This window comes from Anas acuta, chromosome 3 (genome assembly GCF_963932015.1).
Source record: "Anas acuta chromosome 3, bAnaAcu1.1, whole genome shotgun sequence".
Classification (NCBI taxonomy): domain Eukaryota; kingdom Metazoa; phylum Chordata; class Aves; order Anseriformes; family Anatidae; genus Anas; species Anas acuta.
In genome coordinates, this window is record NC_088981.1 from 8279082 (window position 1) to 8285642 (window position 6561).

The 6561-nt window shown below is 42.6% G+C and overlaps 1 protein-coding gene and 1 long non-coding RNA gene across 14 annotated transcripts in view; both read left to right on the forward strand.

The window, feature by feature from the left end:
* The window catches only part of EHBP1 (EH domain binding protein 1), a 205707-nt gene that overhangs the window by 171023 nt on the left and 28123 nt on the right, over positions 1 to 6561 (forward strand). The window lies entirely within an intron of this gene.
* The window catches only part of LOC137853326 (uncharacterized), a 22312-nt gene continuing 15754 nt past the window's right edge, over positions 4 to 6561 (forward strand). The window contains exons 1-2 of the long non-coding RNA XR_011094396.1: positions 4 to 3533; positions 4240 to 6561. The exon at positions 4240 to 6561 is cut by the window's right edge and continues 15754 nt beyond it. This is a non-coding gene — a long non-coding RNA (uncharacterized lncRNA). The remainder of the gene's footprint in view (positions 3534 to 4239) is intronic.

Below are 6561 nucleotides of genomic sequence, written 5' to 3' on the forward strand. Positions count from 1 at the left end.
CGGTGCCCAATTACACTGTAAACAGTTTTGGCAAATTGAGCGTTCACAAACTCTTATAGAGTTTTGGAAGTGTGAATCTTTGAAGCCTGAATGTTCAGCAAAACTGCCTTGAAAATAAAAAGGCTGCGATTTGCAGCCACCTCTCTGGGCCCTGGTGATAAGAGTGCCTTCATGGGAAGTGATAACTTGCCCTGATACCGTGTGAGCCAGCACTATTGAACAGTGTGCTCATCCATGCAGAGTTGGAATACACATCTGTGCCTCATTGATATGCCACTGCTTAAAAAAAAAAAAAAAAAAAGAAAAAAGAAAAAAAAAAAGTAAGATCTTCACTGTTCTACTTATTCAGTGGGAAAAAAAAGATTTGGCCAGCTAAAGCCATGTACTGCATGAAACAGAGCACAGTACGTGGGGGAAGGCTCCATTGACTAGATCACTGAAATTTGAGAATACTATCTGGTTACTGATGCTCCACAATTATTTTATTTATTTATTTATTTTGGGGAGAGCACGTCTTAAAAAGTCTGTACTGCTTGGTTTTATGGGTGCAGCTGAAAAGATTAAAATATAAGGGTGATTTTTTTTTTTTGTTAAAATGTGATGGTTTTGACTTCTGTGATGCACGTTACACGGATATTATTAAGTGCTGATGGTCATCAGGAATGGAGGGGTAGGCAGCATCAGTTTGAAACAACTGATGCTTTGATGTTTCAAAAATAAATAATATCATAGGTCCAAAAAGTGTTCTTCCTGTCCCTTGGGGAAAAAGTTAGTTGGTGAAAATTACTTTGTGGTTAGATTGTCTTAAAAAGTTACGTGTGTCTGATGGTATAAACTTGAAGTCTACCTCTCACTGATATAACAGATTTCACAGTAGATTTGAATCCAGTAATGAGTTTTGAAATACAGATGAATAGACCTTGTTTAAAGTTCAGTGTTTTGAAATGAGCTTGTGACACACATCCAAATATTACAGTGTTTTTTAACTCTGTCATATGCTCAGGTGGTTTGGCTTTTTAAAATCACTTTGAAAATAAAAATGTCCGAATTTCCTTCTTGGATGGATGCATGCTTAGAAGAACTTTTACCTGTTAGAGTTTTGGAAGTACTTTTTCAAATGCATTGCATGACTTTTAGATACTCAGCTGATGAAAATACATATATATATCATCCTGAACTTTCGTGCGTACTTTGTTGTGCTTGTGAAACGTGTGTTCTGCACAAAGGAACTCCTGTGGCATTTCAGAAGTCGTATGTGAACCCCGAACACTACCTCTAGGTATATATGGAGTTGTCAGCACTGTATACCTGGGGGGTTTTAAAAATCTGATATCATGGTATTGATTATGTTGTCCATTCCATTTTAAAAGGAATTTCTCATATTTGTTATGCTTCTGGGTTTCCTATGTTTTGAAGTATGACATAAATGGCTTTATTCTTCATGTCAGACATGCAGCAAGATGGCAGTGCTTCTTTTACATCTTCTGCAGAAAATGGGGTGTCTAGCACACAGCTAGAGTGGCTTGTGCAGCATGGCCGTAAGGGCTGTAACAGGAATACTGATGGATACCCATCGCTGCTTTTACTGGGGATGAGGGAACAAGTGGTGCAGCCCTCATAGAGAAGTTAGTTTTATGTTCTTGATCATTTCCTGAGGATTTAACTTAAAATAAATGCTATGACAAGCCCTTGATAAAAATCCCATTTACGTTCTCAGCTCAAAGACACAGTTTAGGAAAAAACTTATGAAACGTGGAGTTTCTTACTTATAGTTAACTTTATTGCCTCGAAGGCGAGGATTCTCCAACTTTTCCAACTAGGGATCACATGTTAACAGAGAGACTATCTTGTGTACCACCTCCCCTGCCAATCAATATCCCATTTGTCATCAGACACTATCCCTGTGGCAGCAACTGCAATTGCTTACATGGAAAAGTAGTATTAGGAGGTAGGTTGTTTTTTTCTTTAACAGTCTAATGTGATACGGCCTTGGCAATAGAAAAAAAAACAAAAAACTGAGCATCTTTTTGCTGTGCCTTTCAAATGCTGTTGTGTCAGCTCTGCTCCTTTGTCCCATGTGCAGTCCCCTTCCTCCAGCTCCTTGTCTGGCTCGTTTCCCTGCAGGTTCCTCTCCCACCTGCTCTGGTACCTACTGGAGTTGCTTCAGAGGATCGTCTGTGTCTCATCTCATCAGTGGGTCTGTTTGTCAGGATGGCACTTGGTCTTCCTCCCTACCTCTCTTTAGGAAGTAAATCCTAACACAGACAAATAACAGCTTGTGCTTCTGCCTCAGTCCCAGCTTCTTCCATAAAGGTCTGAGCTTCTTCCCCCAAGTGTCTGTCTGTCAGACAGAGAAACCTGGAAACAAAAAGGGTGAGTCAACACCGTGCGACCTGCCAGCTCACCACAGACCACTAAATGGTTTGTAAAGCGAAGTTTGCAGAAGAAATAACTGCAGGCTGATAGCTAGAAAAGCCCTGAAGGGCTGGCGATGATGATCTTGGGGTTTTGTAAATGCTCCCCTAGGTGTTGGTGCATACCAGAAAGATGAGAAACAAGAAATGCTGGCAGCTCTCAGAGCTGTAATGAAAAGTCTTGATATTTGTTTTTTATTTTTTTAATGTTTTTCCTGAAAGTGCAAGCTTTAAGAACCAGGAGGTCATATGGCCCTCTGTAGCTTAAAGGTCCTGGAAACAGACCATAAAGGAGAAGAACCACAGATGAATTGGATGTGTATTTAAAATACTCCTTTAGGCAAATCTCTTCCTTGATGTTGTACTGCTCGGGGGTGTAACACTGGAAAGCCTCAGGCAAGTAGGAGTCTCTGCTGGCCTTATTCAACAGGTGAAGCAGGTGCTGCGTTTGTATCACTGTATGGAGAAGGCCTAGTGCTGAATTGCCCCCAAAATGTTTGCAGGATCTTGTTTCCCCATTGGTGTATGAGTGCGTTTTGTACTGCGATTTCCAGCTTTGTCTCCGCGTGCACCAAAAGCACACAAAGTCCAGAGCAGCACAGGACTGGGAGACTCACCTCATGGATTAATCATTGCCTTGAAATTAAATTGAAGGAGGAGGTGAGCATGGTTTGTTTGTCCCCGTTGTGTCTGCTGGGGCCTGGACCATCCTTTCCTTCTCCACTGTGCTTGGCCGTGTTCTTGATGAGACTTGTACTGGGAAGAAAGCTCTCTCCCTTCCTTCTCATCCTCCTCCAGCCCAAAACTGGGGGTGGTTCTTTTCCAGTGGGGAGACTCTTTGCCACCTGGCAGCTCTTCATTCTCCGAGTTGGATTCCTTTTTGTTGCTCGGCCAGGAGGGATTGTTCCAGGCTGCAGCTTGAATCTCTCTTCTGGCCACATCCGTTTGATGGAATAGACTTTGTCTTCTGCTCCCATCCATCAAGGCATTAAAGCAGATGGGAATTTCCTTACTGTGGACTAGGTGGAAGACCAGAAACATGCAGTAGCTACCCCTTGGACGATGCAGGCTTTGGGAAACGTGGAAGAATCCATAGTTTCTACCCAAAGGGAACCAGCTGTGAGTATAGACAATGGTTCTTGGTTAAATTCCAGCCCGTGGCAGTGGCTGACTCAGTTAGGCATGCCACTTTCTAGAGAAAGTTTCGGGCACTTACAATTGCAAATAAAAGTTTGAAAATGCCCCCCTAGCTTTGCTGACACACCAGGGGCTGCAGATAGCTGCAAGGAGGGGATCCTGGAGGTTCTTCGTGCCCCGCTGCCTCCTGACCAGGAGGAGAGGAGACTCTGGCACAGTCCAATCCGATCCAGTCCATTGCAGAGGTGTCCCTTCCACTGCTGTCTTCTGTGCAGGATTAGGAAAAGAGAAATATAACGGAAACAGGCTCGTAGAAAATGAGCCCAGGTCCTCATCGCGCGTGCATTGCCATTTTCTGGCCCTGCAGACAGCTTTTTGGCTGGGGAGCTGAGTTTCTGGCCCCCGGCCAGAGGGGAGCTGCTATTTTCAAAGTTCGTCAGCCAGGCAAAGAGTTTGGATCTAGCTGAAGCTTTGCATTTCCAGCGCCAGCTGCTCCTGATTTGACTAGAAACACTTTTCCTAAGATGTGTGAAAAAATAAAAGTTATTAAAATTACCGGCTTGCTGATTTCCATTTGAATCTGAATAGTCACACTCTTATTAATATCCTGTAATTTATGTCGCTGGTGCCGTACCTCAGCCCTTGGTCTTTGCGCTTAAAATGAAAATGTAATCTCACCTTGTTCCAGGGAGATGGAGTCTGCTGGTACATCGCAAAACCGGGAGGGCAATCAGTGTTTCAGTGTCTTGAACTCGGTCGAATAAGCCCATGGCACGTTTGCTCTCACCGTCTGGAGGCAAGTCGGAGTTAGGTGCCTAGCAGGGGGGTTTGCAACGCACACCGTACGAAATTCAGCGGGTTCAGAGGAAACGCAGCACAGAGGTTAAAGGAAGAGGAGGAAGTTGTGTGGTTGAGTATAAAAATGGCAATTTAATAGCATTGATTTCCCTTCTTGCTCTATTATAATGGCTTGACACCAAATGATGACAGGGGTAGGATTATCTTGCTTTCTTCGGGATTGTGCTTCCCCATGTTGTGCCGAACCTGTTATGGACAAAATAGTTTTGTCTCTACTTCGGTGACAGCGTCTTTCTCCATTGTGAATTCTTCTGTCATTGTATTTCGAGGTGTCTGTCATCTTGATATCGAAGTGCCAATTAAAACGCAGAATTATCGCATAATACAATTAAAATAAAAAACAAAGAAGCCCAGTTTACAAATCTCTAATCTGAAGTTAGCTCTTTTTCGGTCACTATTTCTTCACTAATTACAAAAACAACCGTTTTAAAAAAAATTGCAGCTATCAGATATTTTGTTATCTGACCACAGGGTATGAAGTGTTTTTAATTGTTTTTCTGATTAGCTACAAGCTCCCAAATTCAAGTAGAAGCATATTTGTGTTTTCTGTATGAGATCCTCTACCTTAGCAGTGGCTGAGCACGTTTGTGGTACCGTATAAGGATTAATGAAATAAAAAAAAAAACACCCTCTGCTGCTGCTGATTGACCACTGATGGTAAATGTAATTGAATTAGCAGTGCACTAAAATAAATGTAGACAAAATAAATATAGACAAGAAAATCTGGTGAAAGCTTCTGTAATGTTTTAGATTAATAGGCATACAGAATTCTTCACATTTTTTATTACGTTGTCCCTAGATGAATTCAAAGTAATTGGGGTGGTTAATTTTATTTACACAGAGCCGTTCACAGCGCATTAAATAATAGAGATAATTGAACAAGAATTGTCAAGTGTGTACTGATATCAGACATATTACAGAAGGGAATGTGCATAAAACTTCATTTCTATGCAGCCATTGTTTATGGTAATTAAGTACACAGATTTATCCCTTGGTTGCCTTCCAAGCTTATGGCAACTGCTATTGTTGTGCTCCATTAATATGTAATCAGGAAATAGTTTAATTTTCTAATCTGCAGTTTGAGAATTCACTTTCTAACAACTCTTAATTACTGCATTGCCCTAATGATGCTCATGGTTAGGAAAACTGAACCAATAAACTCCGTGGAAGAAGCCAGAGGGGATTATACTTCCAGAGGTGGTGCTTACTTAATAAACTTGTTATGCCTTCACCAGAGGGAGCTCAGTGTCCTTCAAAAGCATCTAATTTTATATTTCCGAGTTGTACGTACCCATGGTGTGAAGAGTTAACCTACGGTGTGCGCTGGGGGTGGCTGTAAACGTGAGTCACTAGAGAAGCAGATAAGCGATGCTATCACCATTTTGGTATTTTTCCGACTGTATACTAATTGTAGAGTTTAATTGCATGGGAAATAATGCAGGTGGTTCAGTCTATTGTTTTAAATCGTCCTCATGGGTTTATTTTTGTCAAGTTTGTTTTCTTTCATTAGCCACATTAACTAAACACCGTATCGGAAGATCTTTCACGCAAAGATAAGCTCTGAATATTGACACTTATCTTATGGTTGCTGTCTTCAGGGTGAATCTTAAACAGCAAAAGGTTTTTAAAATTGTTTCCTTTCTCCACTGGCCCATCATGCATAGGATTGCCATTTCCTGGCTGCTGTTTCACCTAGCGCAGGTCCGATGAGAGCACCGCAGTTACTTGGGGTTGGTGGCGCTGCCCTACAATGGGAAGGTGGCCCAGCCCTGCAGCACCCGGCCCTATAGGTGAGAAGATCAGAAAAGGGAAGAGTTAAAATCTGCTGTGATCCACCATGGCTGGGGTGTCCTATACACCTGGGTTTCCCCCTAGGAAAGCCCCAGGTCCCGTGTGGTGGAGCTGACAAGCCGACGTTCTGGCAACCAGATGACTTGAGGGTCTTCTACACGTGTTGCTTTTCTTCTGGGCATGGGGTGGGCTGGTTTGGCCGAGACATACCCAAATTCAACACCGCAGGTGCTCGACGTGGGAGCAGGATTGCCATCTCCCAGCCACTGTTTCACCTCTCCTTTTTCAGCGTCTAAGCTGCCTCGTCAATGGGACTAATTACACCGGGAACCAAACAGCAAACATTAGGACCGCTGTAAAC